We start from the raw sequence: 18450 nt of genomic DNA on the forward strand, positions 1-18450 counted from the left end.
GGTTGTTGTCTTCCTAAACGGTAACTCTCTGATTTATTATCCCTTCCTTCCCCAAATATTCTGTCAGTAAATAATATGAAATACCACAGTATTTTTCTTCTTCAAATGAATCATTATTTTTAGAAATATTTCTGCAATTCATAGCATTCAGCGTAAGAATCCCTGGATGCAACTGAAATCCAAGGAAAATTGTAAACAGTACTAGATCACCCAGCATGAAGATAAGCACGGGGGTAAGACAACAGCAAAACGTGGCCACCAAATAGTGACAAAAGTTTAATCTTAAAGTACTTATTCAAAAATTTGAAATGTATGAATCTAGAAAGAAGCTATTGAAATGTTAATGTTCATGAAAATGTTCTGCTTTGTGGTTTGGTGTGGTTAGTATTTTGATTTGTATATGAATAAAGAGGCAGGCCATAATTTTTAGTGTTCAGGGTCACAGTATCTTAGTATGGTTGTCAATGTGAGTTGTGGATCTGGTAGTAAAGGGAGTCCCCTCTTCTGAAGAGTGGCATTGAGCTAGAGTCATCACATAATAGGCCTGTCTTCTCCTTCCACTTAGGCAAGAAGCATCAACCTGGACCTTCTCTGTGGAGTGTTTACAGGCATGAATTTAAAATACTCAATTTTCTTTCTCTACCTTTCCCCTTCTACATGAGAATCCTGTAAGTTCTGTCTCTACAACTTAAATTTTGTCCTCAAACTAGGAGAAGAGTCTGCTAAATTCTAATGGCATGGTGTTGGCTCCCAGTAACATTCTCCCATCTCTCCTTCTAACGGGATCCCTTAGTTATTGGGGGAAGCCACACACCTAACTGAAACACTAAATAGCTCAGGCGACCTTGAATCTAAGTCTGTCCATTTGACTAAGTTCTGGCAAATTAAAGGCAAGCAGAATAAATGAGACTCCTCAAAAGACTCCTTAAAAGGCAAGAAGGACTTTCCTCTGTTCCTTTCTACTCCCCCTCCTTCTGTCTGTCATGTAGATGTAATACTCCAGCCACCATCGTGAACTGTGGATCTGAGGACCAAAACCAGGGATGGCAGAGTGGGGAGTGGGAAGGAGTGCAGCTTTCTAGTGACTTTGTGGAGCTGCCTTCCACTCCTGTACTGTTCACTTTTGGTCTTCTTCTACTAAGAGAAGAGATGTGCAGTTCATCATTAGATGGGATTTTTATTTTATTTGCAGCCAAACCTAGTCCTAACTAGTACATCCATTGTATAGGAGAAGGGTTCCTGCCAACTCCCAAAGACTGAGAATGATAAGAGTTGCAGTTTCATTCGGTGTAACGTTCACATTGTTTAGAACTCCACAGGCCATGGTTCCAACCCCAGACTTGTCACTTAATGACTTTGCTATATAATTATTTTGAGGCTCATATACTAATTTATAAAATAGAATTAATATCTACTCCACGGAGTCGTGGGATTAAATGAGAACACATGTGAAGTGCCAAACTGGTGACTGCCATAGGTGTTCCAAATCTATTAGCTTCCTTTTACTTCCCAATTTGCTTTACTTTGCTTTTATTAGGAAGATGTCAGTTATTCTATGTGTATTATTTAAGGTATTACAAAATGTTAATAGGTAGCTATATCCTGAGAAGCTAGTGAGTCAGAGTGGGGCAGTCAGAACTACAGTCTGTGCTGCAAGTTCAACAGAAAAGGAGTGCTCATCATTCTCTCAACTCAAGACCTGTTACTCAGTGACAAACTAACGGAGAGCTGGAGCCAGTCTTCTGATGGGAGTAGGGACATGACGAGTTGGGGTAAGAGAGCCAAAGCCTTAATAATGGGAGATAGGAGATCCGTTTTTGTGATCAAGAAAGCACATGTAAAAATGCTCATAGGAACAAGAGGGTATCTCGCAATTCAGGCCAAGCTGAAGGCATGTGTAAGATGGCATGACTCTATAGGCATACAAAACAGTGACTTTAAACCCAATAAATGGCTCCCTAAAACATTATGGTTAGAATTTGTATTATTATTGACCAGCGGAGGCTGGTTTTAGAGCAAAGCATAACTTATAACTAAGAATATTAGGTAATTGATATTCCTTGATCTTTCTAGTTAAAAAGTTGTTTCAGCTATTTCATATAGTTACCGTCGTTATGCATTTTCCTTGTGTTTTTTTTTTCCCCCTTAATGGTAACTTGGATATTGCTGCACCCAGATCTTGGAAGGGTTAAGTTGAGATAGTTTTAATTTGGTGATTCAACAAATGAAGTACAATGGTCTAGTTGTCTCTATAAGGAAAGAGAGATAAAATACAGTTATGTGCCACACAAAGTTTTGATCACAGACCACATATATGATGGTGGTCCCATAAAATTATAATACCATATTTTACTATACCCTATGTTTAGATATATTTAGATATACAAATACTTACCACTGTGTTATAATTGACTTCAATATTCAGTACAGTAACATGCTGTACATGTTTATAGCATAGGAGCAATATACTCTATACAATATAGCCTAGGTGTGTCGTAGGCTATACCATCTAGCCTTGTATAAGGTATCCAAAAGTAGCCTTGACAAAATAGCCTAATGACATATTTCCAAGATGTATTTCTTTTGTTAAGTGATGCATGACTTTATATATTGGCCTTGCCCTCAAATAGCTTGAGATCTAATTGGGAACTAGGAGAGTACATATATAGAAAACTAATTTTCATATAAAGCATAATCTGACAAAGCCTGAAATAAAGATGTAAGCAACATATTGTGAGAGCATAGAAAAGGCGATCATTTTTAGGGGTGGGAATTGCTGTTAAAGAGACAACAGACTGAAGAATTTTTGTAGAGAGTTATAAAGTGGCTCATAAACTGGAGGAAGAGTATGACAAAAAGAATGATACAAAAGTGTGAAAAGTTGTTTAAGTAATCATGACTAGTCTCCTGGGTGGCTGGAAAGTAGAGACAGTAGTGGAAGAGAGGAGAACATGTTCATGGACAGTGTTGAATGGTAAGACAGGAGGTTTTATTTATTTTGATTGACCAACTGACATCATAAAGATTTTAGAGCATGAAGGCTTATCTTTGTGTCCTTATAGCCTGTAGCACAACATTAGTATGTGGCAGGCACACTGCTGTATGCTTAATGAATGGTGAGTGAATGATTAGAACAGGGAGTGGTATGTAGGATGAATTGGAGCACTGAGAAGAGTGTGATCAGGTCTTGGAGTCAGTCCTGGTAAAAGGTGTTGGATGCCTGATCTTGGTTTGTGAAAATGAGAGGTTACATATAAGATTTTGAATATCACCCTCTTGTGGACAATGTTGATTAATGGTCTCAGAATTCAATGGAGGGAAGTCACGAAGATGGAGATAAATTCTGAAAAGAGAATTGCTTTGGAGCTTATGGACTTACCATCCTTAGCAAGGATCAAGTTACATCACATGCTGTGATGAACAGGGCAGCAGGCAAGGATTTTGTCATGTACACTCTTGACTTCGCCTTTGGGGATCTGTGCCAAGAATGCCCGGGGTTTGATTTTTGGGTGCGGTGTTGTCCACTCACTCTAATGCCCAGGGAGGCATGTTGACAAGGACGGGTGGCTGGCGGGGGATTGCCGAGCTATTTCTTGGCAAATCTCTGTGGGGAGGCGTTCCCCAAATACCACAATCCTGTTATTTTTGAGTAATGGACTGAACCCAGGTGCCTGATTGGACAGGGCCACTCCCCATTTCTTCCAGATAAATATTTGGTTGCCAGGAGGTTATATTTAAATGAGAAATACCTCCTTAGGAAGTCGTTGCCTAAGAATTCCTGCAGAGGGCAGGATCCTATCCCTGCTGGGGAATGCCTGAGAAAGGCGCCAAAATTTATCCTGTACTCACTATGACACACTTACAGTGATGGCACCCACTTTGAGGCTCTATAATATCTCTGAATGACAAGTAAGCTCATCAATGCTGGAGACGTTGCATTTCTTCTGGGGAAGGACTCCTGGTCTTTAGCGTCCTAATGACAAGAACCTGAAACAGATGGAATGTATGTCAGAGATTTGGCTTTCAAGAAAGGAAGGAATCAGTTCTCTAAAAAAGAGCTGGATCTTTTCTGGAATCTGAAGAACAGAGCACAGAATCTAGGAAGCTAGATAATTTAGATCTTTCAGGCATTAGGGTGCTCTTTGTTCTCGCTACTTGTGAACATTGAATGTTGGCTTTTCAAGCCTTGTCAATTTAGAGTTTGTATTTTCTCTATGAGGAGAACCCTCTTATTTTATATATTTTCCTCCAGTAAATGGGATATTAAGACTCAACAATTAAATTTGTAACTCTTTGGGGATCATCTATCTTTAGAAATTCACGAGTTAACATCCTGAGGTTTCTTTCTTTTTTTTTTTTTTTTAAAAAAAGAACAAAACAAGAGTTAAAGCACGCAGAAAAAAAGAAGACACAAGGCAAAACATAAGCAAAAAAGACTATCACTACCTTTCTTGGTAAAAGTTCAATGCTTTTGGTACTCCTGTAAAAATCCATCCTAAACATACATTTTCCATAACAATGTGTGGTCTCAAGGTCATAAACTGTGACTCTCTGTCTGCATGATTTTCTAAATCTTCTTTTAATCACCAGCCATATATTATTTTGTTTTTGTTTCTCACTTTTTGAATCCTTTTGCGTTAGGGGTTATGATAATATTTGCTGATGTAGATCACTTCATAGAGGGGAGACCTTACTCAGGTGCGCCAGTTTAAATACAAGTGAGAAGAGGCATGTTCAAGAAATTGTATTGAGTCCTGGAGCTGTGCAGGAGGTATTTCCTGAGAACTCATCTGGAGGAATGGCATGTGTGCTGGGGATACTTGGCACAGGATTTGTTTCTTCTGATTTATTGCAGAAAAAAAAAAACCCCGTTAATTATGATGTGTTTAGATCCTTCCAAGGTGCTATAAATATAATTCAAGAAATAAAAGTAGGTGAGAAGAAACATAAGCTTTTGGAGCCACAAGGAATTTTTGAGTGTTTGCTTTAATCTCCCTCATTTTACAGTGGTCTTAGGGGACTGTGGTCAAGAACTCCAATGGCAAAGCTGAGAGTAAGACTTAAAGATGGGTCAACAACTAAGGAGTTTGTTCATTGACCTAAATCGACAAGTTCTAGCATTTTTTGGTTTTGTTCTTTTTATGTCATCAGGAAAAAGGGAACCTGCTCTGTGGAAACATGGAGGAAATGGAGCATTGGTTGAGTAGATACAGAGTTTTGACTTTTCATAAACAGGCTCCCTAACGTTGGCTGTCTTTTCTCTGGATCTTCTTTTTTTTTTTTTTTTTTGTCTGTAGAGTAACGAGAGCACAGACTATCTATGTTGTTCAAGGTCTGATCTCCTTCAGAAATAAAATTTGATAATTTAAAATTGCTTCCTGGCTACTTTTAAGAAAAATAATAATAACATGCTGAAGAGAAAAAAAAGTCCGGGTAGTTTTACAGAAATTATACCACATTGGAGGGAACATGCCTGGATATCCGTGTCAGGAGTTTTGAATTAGATCTCATCCCGGCATTGAACTCCATGTGTCTTTGTAAATTGTTGTGGATGAGGAAGAGGCTTTCATAAACGATTTCCTTTCATTGCTTCTTAGACTTTTCAAATAAATTCTACTTGTCTGAAATCCATGCAGTTCCCCTGGGCAGTTGCTGGGTGGCAGCAGAAGTGCTCCAGTGGTAGCCTGTGGAACATCAGAATGGCAGCGCTGGAGGCTGCAGTGTTCCCAGGCTCGGTCAGCGCTGAATGTGGAGCCCGGGTCCCCACACAAGCGAGGCATGCAGCTGGAATGGCTGGTAGGGCTAGGGTTGGCAGGCAGGGAGATCCTTCCTTTCCCACTGTTTGTCACTGGCCATGTGAAAAAAGTGGTTAATAATACAGTAGCCACTACAATGTATTAAATAGTCACTGTGGATGAGACACTGTATTAGGCTCTTCACGTATGTCACTGTGACTTCAAATATCACCACTATCGGGTGCCATTATGTCCATTTACAGCCGAGGAAACTGAAGCAGAGAAAGATTAACAAACATCCCGAAGGCCACAAAGCTAGCCAGTGCTTTACCTGAGATGAAACGCAGGTACTGTGAGGCTACTCAAAATAATGATGATAATAATAATAATGACAATAGTAATAATAATAAAGCCAGCAGCAAAAATCTAAATCTCATTTCTATTTTAATACTCATAATACGTTAGCATCCTGGAATCTGCAAGGCCTTTGCTTGCTCATTATTTGATTGGATACACACACAAACAGACACATGCTTTCATAGCGAAGGCAGGAGAGTGGTTGACTTTTAATTTTAAAAAGGAAGAAACTAAGGCCCACTAGAATGTGAAGTCACTTTACTAAAGTCCTTGGGAAATGATGGTAGAGCTGAGTTTCTTGATCCCTAGGTGCGGTAGGGCGTTTTCTACTATACCACAGTGCCTTGATGGGATGGTCGCTTTAGATGAATACATGGGCAATCTTCTAAAATCTGTTGGCTCAAAGGTAGAGAAACAGCCCACCTTAGTGCAGAGTTGAGATGGTCTCTATTCACATGATGGCCTTTGTCTATCAGCACGAGTTGACTCCTGCCTGTGTTTATGATGATGCCTGTCTCATGGGCAGCTGTTCGCAGAGTCTTGCATATAGATGTCTAACGTAAGCTTGCCCACATGCACATAAAGAAACTGTGAAAATGTTGCTTCTTTGCTGAAGGCCCTCAGTGGGTGCCAACATTCAGACAAATCTTGATACATGTGCCGTAGCAGAAAATAGAAAAGAAAGTAATCTAGATATTTTGAGTATTGTGCATGCGTAAGTTTTACATTGTTTATTTTTGGATAGAATTTACACAAGAACTTCTTTTCAAGTCTTGAATATTTGCATCAGAGGAACTTCTAGAACGACAAAAGACCTTAGAGAGTTTCTAAGACCCAAAGAGGGAAAGTGACTTAGGTAAAGTTAAACATATTTACAGAGGCAGGGACGACTGAGGTATCCTGATCTTTTGGGAAAAAGCATGTGCTTGGGAACCAAACAAATATGGATTTGAATTCTGATTCTCATTTACTTGTGGTATGATGACATGTTAACTTCTCCATAGCTCTAAGTCCAATCTCATCTGTAAAAATAGAGATAAAAAGCAACTACTTGGTATGGTATCTGGTCAGTCTAAAAGAGTGGGTATATCGAAAAGCCTAATGTGGTGCTTGTGCACTTTGCCTTTCCTATATGCACTGATGCCCCAATCCATTTGGTTTGGATCCTAATGAAATCATGTGTTTTACAGTTTACAGCACAGATGTCTCACATGATGTAGGAGTACAACTCAGTTCTTGATGGGAAAAACACAGTGCAATCAATCCCTTTATAATTTATTCACGTCATAGTTTAACCATGTTATAGCACGCTTTTCCCATATGTAATGCAAGCATCTATTATTATCTTTGGGATTTGCTTTGACTTGTATTCCTGAACCTGTATAATTAAGTGTTATATTATAGTGGGCTTCACAGCACTGGGTAATGAAAAGAATTCTGGCCTTGTAATCAGCAGAATTTTGTGCCAACTCTGCCGGGACTGGCTGTGTGATTGTAGTTGAGTTTCCTTTAGAGGCCTCAGTATGATAGTTCAGGTGAGCTATAAGGTTCTGGTCAGCTTTCAGATTTAATTTGCCTGTATTTTTTTCCCTACCAGTATATGTTGGGACTCTTGTTTATTGTGTCTGTAAAGTGCTTCTCAGGAAATCTGGGCAAGTCTCGTTCTTCAAATCAGCTCAGAAGTAGAAGATTAAGCTGACTTCCCAACCACAGACCTCTTCTGCCAAGTCTGTCTGTCTGTCTGTCGGTCTTTCTTTCTTTCTTTCTTTCTTTTTTTCTTTCTTTCTCTCTTTCTTTTTTTCTTTCTTTCTCTCTCTCTTTTCTTTCCTCTTTTTTCTTTTATTCCCTCCCTCCCTTCCTTCCTTCCTTCCTTCCTTCCTCCTTCCTTCCTCCTTCCTTCCTTCCTTCCTTCCTTCCTTCCTGCCTTCCTTCCTTCCTTCCCTCATTCTCTCCTTGTCTACAAAGGCTCAATACTAAATAGCATCAGTAGGTCCACTAGTCAGCTCAAACAAGATAACGGATAGACATTTATAAAGTACTCCAAGCTACAGAAAGGTGGTGCTAGAGACTCTTTTCTTTGATTTCTGATGGGGTCTAGGGTCTGTAATGGAATAGCCATAGATTACAAAAAAGGAGACCACCCAAAGTAGGCATTTTCTCTCCGGTGATCCTGACAAGTGGTTATCCAGCCTCTGAAGCCTTCTGGTAAATGCTAATGCACTGCTTCCTGCTCGGCCTCTCTGACTCTGGTAGAATCTAGTTAGAATGATCTTTCCTGTGTTGAGGGAAAATCAGCTCCTCTTGAAGCTGTCACTTGTTGGTCCTAGTATCTTATTCTGTAGCTATACAGAATCAAGAGTCAACTTATTAATTCAACTACTATTTACTTTCCATTACATGTCAAACACTCCAGAGCTAACATTTTTCTTTTTAAGGGCTTACTGTATGACTGGAGAGGTAGAAAAATAAAATCTCAGTCCCAGTATGTTGTGGCAATTGCTGCTGGAGTTAAGAATGGTAAACTGTGGAGACGCAGAGAAATGCACCTCACTCAGATGAGGAGGCAGGGAAGATACTGCAAAGAGTTTGAAAATCAAAAGTTTTTATGTCCTTCATTTCCATCCTCACTAGGCTAACTGTGCTTAGAGGATGTGACAGGCAGTGTGACAGGAAGTTGTAGACTCAGAAAACTTGAGTTCTAATCCCAGCTTTGCTGATATTGTCCCTATGTAACATTGGACAAGTTCAATTTATTACCCATAGTAGAAAATGCAAATAGCATCCTTTCGTGTTATTTAGTCTTTGGAATTTCCAAAAAAGCGTGAATGCACTCATTTGATAGGTCTGGCCCAGTATTTCTTCCTTTATTTCTACTCATCCCTGGTTGACCTGGAGTTGAAAATCAGTACTCTCCCTGTGTCTGGCCTTTATCATGTCTCACTCTACCCCCTCTTCCAAGCCATGGGCCCATATTGGTCTGTCCCTTAGCTTGTGCCTGAAATGTTCTCAACAACCATTAAATGAAAAGCACACTTACAGAAACCCACAGAAATTTTGAACATACACAGGCACATTGGAAGTTGCCCCCAGGTATGTTTCCGTTGACCAGCACAACAAAGATGACTAAGGCACTGTCTGCCCACTCCTATGTGGAAATAATGTTGTATTTGTCTGGAAGCCAGTGAAAAATATGTATGTTGAAATGGCTTCATGACAGGCTATTTTGTACCCCAAATGCCTTAATACCTCAAATTCTTTATTTTCTAACTTCTCAGACCCCAGATTTTTTTTTTTTTTTCACTGATCCATGGAGTGATTTTTAGAAAAAGGCTAATGACCCTGACCTCAGAATCTGATGAGCCTGTGAGAAATGGGATAGGCATTACTCCCACCTACTTCGGCCAAGCTCTGATAATTTTCTTAGAGCCAAAATGAAACGAAAATTTTGGCTGAGTGGGATATCTCAGTATCATTGGAGGGAAATCTCTTAATGATGGGATATGCAATCTAGTCTCTAAGTCCAGTTACATAAATTTTTTTTCTTGGATTGGGAAAAATGTAATTGCCATTTGTTCAGCCTGTTTGGATAAAATTTTACAGGCAAAGCCACTCTTTCTTGGGAGTTTTTGTATTGTACAGAACTTAAATAAGAACTTAGACTAAAAGGGATGGTGACTTCCCTGATTTTTGGGATTTGAATGACTTGGGTGCACAGTAGGGTGAGTGGTAATTGAGGACAGGGCCCAGGTAGTAGCATTTAGACTTCTCTATGACTCTGATATCAGAGCATAGAGTTTCTAATATACTTTCAGTAAACTTTGGCCACTGATTCAAATTTTTGCAAAAGAATCTCCAGGATTTGCTACCTTCTGTCTTTTCCCTAGACTAAAAAAGGTGAGGCTTGTCCCTCAACTTGGCAATAGGTATTTCTTACCAATTTAAAAACATTTGAAGAGAGTCGATTAATTTTGTTAACATTTAAAAGCATACAAACAGTTAATGCCTAACTTAAATTTAATTTTGACCTGTGCTTTTTTTCCTTATATAAATAAATAAATAAATAAACAAGAATCACTAAGTTTTCCCAAGGGCATTTATTGAGAATTTAATGAATGCGTGTGTGTGTGTGTGTGTGTGTGTGTGTATATGAAGTCATTATTGACTAACAATTGTAATCCACAAAACCATTCCGTCATCAAATATCTATTGAGGTTAAGGCACCGCATGTGTTTATGTCTTCTGACTGCTCTAAGTAGAAGGGAACAGAATTACCTGTAGTGAAGTCTGAGGCCTTTTTCTTTTTAGCTGAACTTCAAATTAATCTTCTACTTGACAACTTGACTCAAACAACAAATGGCATACATAAATTGTTATTTCAATACAGATCCAAACAGTCTTAATAGAATAAGCATGCATCGAGCATGAATATGTGCACATCCCTGTTTTAGATATAGAGTCAAGCAATGCAGTTCCTGCTATAAATACTACATGCTCTAGTAGCAAGGATAAGTCAGGTATATAGACAGCTATATTATAAGGTGCAATAAGGATATGCCAGTGGAGAGGAGTTGACAATAAAGATAATTCATACAGTTGTGACTGCATCTGGGCAACACAAAGGAAATAGTACAAGACAAGACCTTTGGAAGATAGTACCAGGTGGGAAATTGGGATGTGAAGAAATGGTTACAGGGAAAGGCTATTCCAGGGAGAAGGTGTAGCAAGAATAAAGCCACATGGTCAGGAAAGAAATTCAGAGAACAGTCAGCAAATGTGGTTTTGCTTGAGTATGGTAAATGTATAGTGGATGTGATAAAGCTAGAAATGGGAGAAAATAAGAGAGGCTTTGAATGCCAGTGTAAAATGTTTGTATTTTCTTGGTGGCAATAAAGCTACTGCTATATTTTAAATAGGGAAGGGCATCCATTTTAAACGAGGAAGTGCATCCAATTGTTATTTCACACACACACACACACACACACACACACACACACACACACACACATTTTGTCATGCCCTCTATAGGTCCATCACTATGTAAACTGTTGAGGATTCAAAGAAAATAGACAATCTCATACCTCAAAGTCTTCAGTGGGGAAGAGGCAAATACAATAATTTTCATAAGTATTGTAGGAATATCTTGTTCAGACACCTAGGGGAACCATAGAAAGCTTCTTAAAGGAAGTGAACCTCAAGTATTGGTTGGTTAAGGGCTTTCTAGATGGAAAAAAAATGAGAAGTGCTACTCCAATAAGACTCTTGAAACAGTATATGTGATGATAACACAAGGAACACTGAGAGCGGAAGGCAAGGTAAGGAGGGTGTGAAGGGAGGCCATGGTAGAACTGGTAAGAGAGAATGAAAGGCTGAGCAATGGAAATGGCTGTGAGGATGAAGAGGTGGTGGCCCCCATGGATGTGGATGTGGCACAACAGCAGATCTTGATTTGGTGCTGGAAGTAGGGGGTTATGGTTGGAATTGCAGAAGTGGAAGAGCATTTTTAAAAAGTTAAAATGGATAAGATTAGAATTCTGAAGGGGGAGGAAGGATGCCATTCGTAGGAATGTGGCAGTCAGGAGAAGCTGATTTCAAAGGAATTGTGTGAAATGTAGTGTTGAGTGACTACTAGAAAGCAGAATAGGCAAATTCCCATAAAATTGAGTTGTGAGCAAAAAGTCTCGGGCTCTGATGTCATGGTTTTCCTCCTTTTTTCTCCTGGAAAATTCCAAGTCATAAGACAAGTGCCCAAATATTGCCTCAAGCATACTTTAAAGTACTGATGTCCAGGGGATTTCATTTTAGGAAAAGTGTAATAGATCATGTGTATTAATCATAAAGTGTAAAAACAAGACATTGTTAACAATTCCTAGTCTCTTCCTTGGGGTGGCTCATGGCTGTTCTAAGAAATACCTTGGGATTATTTATGATGACAGGTTTGGCATTCCGCTTGGAACATATACATGCCCCCTTAAGCAAGCTGCTTCCTTGGGAAGAGACCAAGAGAGGCAGGGTTTTTCAAAACACCTAATTTTCATTTCTTCCTCCTTTCTTTTTTTTTTTAGTTAGTGGGTAAAATGAGTGATTACTGGACAACGTATATATTTTTTAATGACTCCACATGCTTTCGGGATGAATCCTAGTAGCCTCCTCTCTTTGCCTCCTTGTTACTTGGTTTCTAACTCCATTTCTGTCTCCACTGTAATTGCAGCACTGGGTGAGACGCTGCTCGAGGAGGAATTAGCTGAACTGTGGTGGTTTGGCAACAGAAAGATAGAGAGGAAGTAACATGGAACAGGAGGTCTGTGTGAAATGTGCAGCTATGTGGCTTTCTGCCCAACCAAGGCAGCTTTCCCTACAATTCCCAGCCTTCCAAGGGCTTTTAAAGCATTGAGTGTGCGACGGGGGTAAGTCAGTATGCTGCACTCACTCCAAACATAATTATCAAGCTATAAAGGAGACACGTTAAACACACACATACACACACAACACCTCATACCATAGGATCCCAGGGGAATTTCAAAACCACATACATATTTCAAAAAAAAAGTAAATTCAAAATAAAGAGAGGAATTGATTTGGGTGGTCTGACAGTTTGGTGGGAAAAAAATGCAGTTAATAAGATTAAGTTAAGAATCAGAATAAATACATCTCTACGCTATTAGAAAAAAGCTTCATATTTTTAAATGTGTTTTTTCATTTTTGATTCAAGTCTCACCAAATCAAAATGTGTCACTCATCAGATGTTTGCAGTGAACACGTTTGGACAGTATACAGAATAGAGAAGACTAAATCAAAGTTTAACGTCTGGAAGTGCTGAAAGCCAATTAATTAATTAGAAAGATAATTGTTGGAATTATGTATAGGCAACTTCAATCCAAAAAAGAAAACTAATATATTAAGGAGCATGAGAAGCATCAATCCATGAATTCAAATATATTTTACAGCTTCATGAGTCCAATCCCGAGTTGTTAGAATCACTATTGTGTTAGCTGGTGAGATGGAAACTGGTGTCTGCTTCAACATACTCAAAAATGGGGAACTCATTACCTCCTCAGCCAGCCTATTCCGTTTTTAAATAAGATTATAGCTGTTACCAACTTCTGTTTTTACAAATCCGATTCATCAGTGCTTCTTTTGCCTCTGAAGCCACATCGAAGCCTATTTCTTTGTATCCATAAGCACATTTCAGATTTGTGAGCATTACATCATTTCCTTTCTCAGGCTTTGTGTCTGCAGGCTGATCAACCCTCTTTCCAGAGGACATCCACTCCTATTCAGGATGTTAAAGCCTCTGCCACCATGCTCCTTCCACATACCATTGGTTGCTTGATTAGGCTTGGTGGCTTTTCTTTCCACAATATTCTGCCTTTGTAGAGTTAAAATGATGCTTTGACCCCAAGTCTCAGGAGCAGTGAAGGGCCTGGGTAACCTATTTCCTGGGTCATCGGGTGAATCTTCTCAAGGTGAGCCTTTGGTCAGTGGTTGCTCAAGTCCCCTGGGTGGGAGAGAGAGCAGCAGGGGTCTACAGGTCAGGAGTCTGGATTCTCACAGGCCTGTGTCTTCTAGCCCAGTTCCAAGTGCTGGAAGCTGGTGCTGGAAAGCAGGTTGCTTTACCTACTGTGAGCAGATTGTGTAACCAGACCTATAATGTCCCTTGTCAGTAATGGGCTAAATGATGCTATAAACAATGCCAATTTCTATCTATCTCTATAATCCATGTGCTTATTAAATAAGGTTAAATGTGGCATCATGGAAGTAAAAAGGTACCTAGGACTTAGGAAACCTAAATTCTTGTTCTGGCAAGTGTCGAGATCTAACATAGCCTCAGTTTCTCCCATCTGAAAACACCTCCTATGCTTCTGTGTGTCAAGTATTGTGCCAGAGCTCTATCAACTTTGTTTCTCACATTCAAAGCACTGTAATCTAGGTGTCATCATCACCACTTGATAGCCATGTCCTGGAATTTGAAACCAGCTCTGCCTGTCTTTGAAATCTGCGCTCTTCTTTTCTCTTCCATCACCCCCTTACTAAAATGAGGCAGAGAGACTAGAACTCACATATACCCATATATCATATGCCATTTCCAGTCCCAAGTACTTATGCTCATATTCCTAAGAAGTGTATATATTGCATATAAGAGCGAAACTCTGTAAATGAAACTCATTAAAATGTATTTGACATCAGAGATGTTCTAGTGGTGGAGGAAGGCAAACTTTTGCTCTAAAGGACTAGATGGTAAATATAGTAGATTTTATGAACGACACAGTGTCTGCTTCAACTACTAACTGATGTTGTAGAGTGAAAGCTACCTACAGGCAATATATAAATGAATGAATGCACCTGTGTTCCAATAAAGTTCTATTTACAATAACAGGCAATGGGCTTGATTTGGTCAGCAGACCCTAGTTTGCCAACCTTTTCCCCAGGAAGTGGAGAGTTAGAAGAATGGAGAACAATTCTTGGTGACTTATAGTAAGGCCCTGTTCTATCCTGTTCAACTTTCTATGCGTGATTCAGTTGAAGGCAGAGATCACTACTGGTAAATCTGCAAATTCCAGGAAATCAAGAATGTTCTCTAATATATGTTATAACATAATTAGGATGCAGAAAGAGGCAGGTATGGCCTAGTGTGTAGGATTATTGTCTTTGGAGTTAGGTGGACCTTCATTCAGATTGTAGCTCTATGATGATCTATTTGGAGAAACTAATTTGTGTAAATTACTCAATCTCTCTAAACCTTATTTTTTCTCATCTGTAAATGGACATAATTTTACCCGTCTCAAGGATTGTTGTGAGGATTAAATTAGATCATGTATATATTTAGTACAATGCCTGAACATAGTAAGGCCTCAGTGAAAGGTAGTATAAAAAACCTCACTGAATTAAGAACAGAAACAAAGGAAATCACCCAGTTAGGAGGAGAAGTGGCATAAACTAATTTATCAGGAAGTGGCAGAATACCCTGAGTACTAATTCAGGTTGTTTCTAGACACTCATTATCAACCTATAGATTGTGACTTTGGATGAAACAGTATAAGAAGGTAATTCCTTCTCTAATAAGATGTTTATGAAAAGTTATAGAGGTGTATGAATGAATGGGAAAACTGAATGTAGTCCTTCAGATAGGCAGAAGAATTAAAGGAAAAGTGAGAATATTTGGTAAATCACAGGTCTTTATCTAGAAAACCTCTGAACTGGATTGGTAGCTACTTCCCATGGTGGTATGGTTGGACAGAATTCCTGTTGTGGAAAATGAGAAGGATTAGTGATATTAAACTATCTCTTTTGTAGCTCAGGGACTTTTCTGTTAACATATATCTCATATCAGCACCTGTTGTTTAGTCCTGTTGTAAACAGCAGGACTAGCACCATAGTGGTTTGTGAAGAGTGAGAGCAACCATAGGCAATATATAAATGAATGAATGCACCTGTGGATATATATAAATGAATGGAATAACATATATAAATAAATGGAAGACATTTTAGATGATGAACTGGGACTTACTGAACATCGAGTTCTTTCCATATAGGATAAAATGTTTTTTAAGTATGAGTGTCATGAATGAGAGGAGACTCAGTTCATATAATGTGTATTAATAATAGGAATTGAAAAACTTATAGCTTTTTTATGCCCCTCTTCCCTACTTTATCTTGTGTCTTTCCACTCCTCTTAGCTGCAGCATTAAGACCCATATCTAAAACCTCTCTACATGCACCTAAACAGGACCAAAGGAAACCTATGCACATGGAGACCAGCGAGAAGCTTGGGTCTTCCGCTAAAGGGAAGTTGATTGCCATAATAGAAAGAACAGAGGACTCGAAGACAGATAGCCTGGGTTAAAGCTGTAACCCTACCACTGCTATTTCTATTACCTGAGGCAAATTAATTCACCTCTCTGAGTCTTGGATTTGCTTTGTAATACGTGAATGATACTATCTGCATCATAGGGTTGTATTCAAGATTAAGGGATATAATACGTGTAGCAGACAGTTTTGATTGCCTACCCAGCAATCACTTATGCCCCCATCCTAAGGAGAACTAGTTTTAGCTACATATCTATTCTCCTTTGGGAGACCCATGTGATTAAGGGAAGGTGGTCTGCAGTCCCAAGAGAAGAATGATGGCAAGCTCTCCTGCATGTCAGTTAGTGTCTTAGCCATGACTGTATGACCCAATTCAGGTCCAATAACTGACATGTTATAGGACTTGCCATGAACCAAACGCTGTTAAAATGTCCGTACATAATTAACTAATTTAACGCACTATAAGGTAGCTACTATTATTCATTTCACAAACGAGAAAATTAATGAATAGAGAGGTTAAGGAACTGCTGCAAGAAAACACAGCTAATAAATGGTAAAGCAAGGTGCACACCTAGGAGTCTGAGCCCAGAGTATGGGCTCCTAACCACTAAGCAATATCACTTCCCAGCCATGTGAAAATAGCCTAGTAAACTTAAGGAAAACATGTTCTTTATTGATTAAAAACATGGGAAGAAGTCCTACATTGTTGGGTCTGTATGTGAAACCTGGTACACCTTCAGCCATGTTACTACCCTGAGAAGAACTAAAGTGAAAAGTAGAGGACAGCACAACAGAAAGATGAAAATATTTTTTGTTTAAAAATGTCATTTATATCCTGAGCCAATCACCCATTGAACTGTGTTATTGTGGATGCATATGTGTGTGAGTGCATGTGAGTGTGTATAGGAGATATGGAGACATTTTTTATCCTAATTATATGACATATAATTTTATAAATATAAAATCACAACGTAAGAAGAGTTTTCTCATCTCTCTTAATTTATAAATACAAGTTAAAGCTATGGTAAGCTTGTTTTCACAAAGATTGAGCACTAGTTGAGTAAGTAAATTTGTCCTCAAAGACTTTACCTTTCTGGTTTGACACGTTTTCCATCTCAAGGCACCTACTGACTGCATAATTTCTTCTTTTACTCCAAGGTCTAAACCAGCTCCCAGAAAAGACCTTGAAAGGCACCCACAAGAGGATTTTATTTTATTTTTTATTTTTTTGGAGACAGAGTCTTGTTCTGTCGCCCAGGCTGGAGTGCAGTGGCCTGATCTCAGCTCACTGCAACCTCTGCCTCCCAGGCTCAAGCAATTCTCCTGCCTCAGCCTCCTGAGTAGCTAGGACTACAGGCACCCACCACCACGCCTAGCTAATTTTTTTTATTTTAGTAAAGGCAAGGTTTTACCATGTTGCCCAGGGTGGTCTCGAACTCATGAGCTCAGGCAATCTGCCCACCATGGCTGAGGTTTTTAAATAGTTGCAAATAGACCGAAAAAGTTTCTTAACCCAGGGCAATGTCAGAAGGCATAATAGTCCTTTCCAAAAAAAAAAGGAAAAAAAAGGCAGCAGCATAAATAGTGGAATCTTAGGCATCAGTGAACAACGTGGTGTTATTTTGGGCAGTGGGTCAGCCAGGTGCTCCTTAAGTCATATCTTGTAGGCGTTTGTTCTTTCAGCAAGCCAGGCCAGCTCTGGTTGCTGCTTCTACATACTCTTCTAACATCTGTATTTGCCTGAACATGCAGTTCAAAAGACAGAGAGAGTGGGGGAGAGGGTATTAAACGTGTATTTTGTGCCTCATTTTTTGTCCCATTTCCTCTTCCATCTCTCTCCTTTTTGTTAATTCTCTCTTCCTCTCTCCCCCTTTTCTCTCTCTCTTCTCTCTCTGTCTTCTTCTCTCCCTTACTCTGCCTTTCTTTCATAACTGCTTTAATAAAATGATATTTTCTGTGTTTTCTACACAATTGCCTTGGGCATTTCAAGAAATACCTTTCCCATCTCACTGTTTTGATTACTCTGAACAAGTATACACAGCTGGCCCCTTTTCTTTTTGCGTAAAACCACAATCCACTAAGCAAATCACTGCTTTTCACTTTGCTGGCTGGAGGGAGAAAGGAGCAGATAGGTGAGATGAGGATGTGGAAGGGGGGATGGGAAGATAATGACAGATTTGATGATAATTAATATTTTCTGTGTCTGAATAGTGAACGTCTCATCCAAGTCCCCAGCCAAGCTCCAGTTAAACTCTTAGTGTGTGGGTTTAAGTGCTCTGCAACCTTGCATGCTGGGGCTGGTTTAGACGAAGTGATGCTGTATATGTGGAATTTTGTGGTTCTTTTTTTATCATCATTACCAAGTAAACCATTCATATCTAAAAAGGAAACTTAAAATCAACGCACTCTCAAGGTGAAATAATATATTGGGTCTAAGTTATGTAGCCCATAATTTAAATTATCAGAGAGTTTATGTATTAAGTATTAAAGGCTTTGGAGTTCCTTGACCACTCATTTTCATGTTTACATAAAACCTCAATTATTTGTGTTTCCT

At 39.2% G+C, this 18450-nt stretch overlaps 1 protein-coding gene across 3 annotated transcripts in view; it reads left to right on the forward strand.

Moving 5' to 3' along the window:
• The window catches only part of TPRG1 (tumor protein p63 regulated 1), a 151789-nt gene that overhangs the window by 93116 nt on the left and 40223 nt on the right, over positions 1-18450 (forward strand). The gene's annotated exons all lie outside the window — the stretch shown is intronic.

Source organism: Trachypithecus francoisi, unplaced genomic scaffold (genome assembly GCF_009764315.1).
Source record: "Trachypithecus francoisi isolate TF-2019V2 unplaced genomic scaffold, Tfra_2.0 Lachesis_group0, whole genome shotgun sequence".
Lineage (NCBI taxonomy): Eukaryota > Metazoa > Chordata > Mammalia > Primates > Cercopithecidae > Trachypithecus > Trachypithecus francoisi.